This window comes from Solanum tuberosum, unplaced genomic scaffold, assembly GCF_000226075.1.
Source record: "Solanum tuberosum cultivar DM 1-3 516 R44 unplaced genomic scaffold, SolTub_3.0 scf00078, whole genome shotgun sequence".
Taxonomy (NCBI): Eukaryota; Viridiplantae; Streptophyta; class Magnoliopsida; order Solanales; family Solanaceae; genus Solanum; species Solanum tuberosum.
Genome location: NW_006239005.1, coordinates 1,214,814 through 1,215,906, shown reverse-complemented (window position 1 = coordinate 1,215,906; position 1,093 = coordinate 1,214,814).

Sequence of the window (1,093 nt, the reverse complement as noted above, 5' to 3'; positions counted from 1 at the left end):
AACTTGGGTCTTGGAGACCTTCATGATACTATTAACCACCAAGCTATTGAACTTTTATGTTAAAATTACGCATGTTTATTTACTTAATTGAATTCAAGAAGTCAAAATAATTACAGAAAAAGAAAACAACCCTGCGGGGAATCGAACCGGGACAAAAAGTAGGATTGCACAAGCTATTGCCAACTCCACTGCGCATCACTTTGTTATTTCAGGGGGTCCAAATTCTATATATATCAATATAAAGTCAAAATTTTACGTGTATTTATAGTATAATTTTTTGACGAAGGGTGTCCAATTGGACACCCTGGAGCCTACGTGGCTCCGCCCCTGCTTCTATCCATAAAAGAATTCTAGAACTATAAGATAATTCGAAGAGTTTAGTAGTAAAGGCAAATATCGCTGAAGGTGGGGATGCCCAATTCAGTGGTTTTTATTTCTATTCTAACATCGTTGGAAAATATAGTGCTATAAATAATACTTGGATGATAAAATGTTTTTATTTTCCCAAAAGAAAAGTCGCACATGAATTATATTTATAATTATTTAACATAAAAATACTAAATAAATTAGCAAGAACTAGTAGATTATGGTCGCTATTGATACATTTACGCAATTTTTAATTATTTTAATAAATAAGGTTTACGAGCCTGACTTTTAAATTTAAATAAAAATAATTAATCAAAACAAAAAATTTGATATAACTATTCTTTTATATAAATGAAAATTCAATAAGATAAAAAGACAAACCAAATTAAGGAGTGGAACTAGAAAAAAGTAGTTGTAAAATGATGAAACTTCAAATGCTCATAATTTGGCCACGGATGTCCGTTTTCAAGAGATTGTTTTTTTTAATTTGGCCTAATCGTTCTTCTCGAATTGCTCTAGTACGATGGACCAGGGGGGGAGGAGGGGCATCCACCAGAGAAGATGCAACACGATAAAAGAGTTTTCGAGATCTATGCAACCAACACTACTAAAAAAACAGTGAATACCGACCTAAAAATTTCCGACCTCAAATGGAGGTCGGTATTTACAAGTAGTCGGTTTTTATGCAAAATAAAGCGGGAAAACCAAATTCCGACCTCTGGAGGTC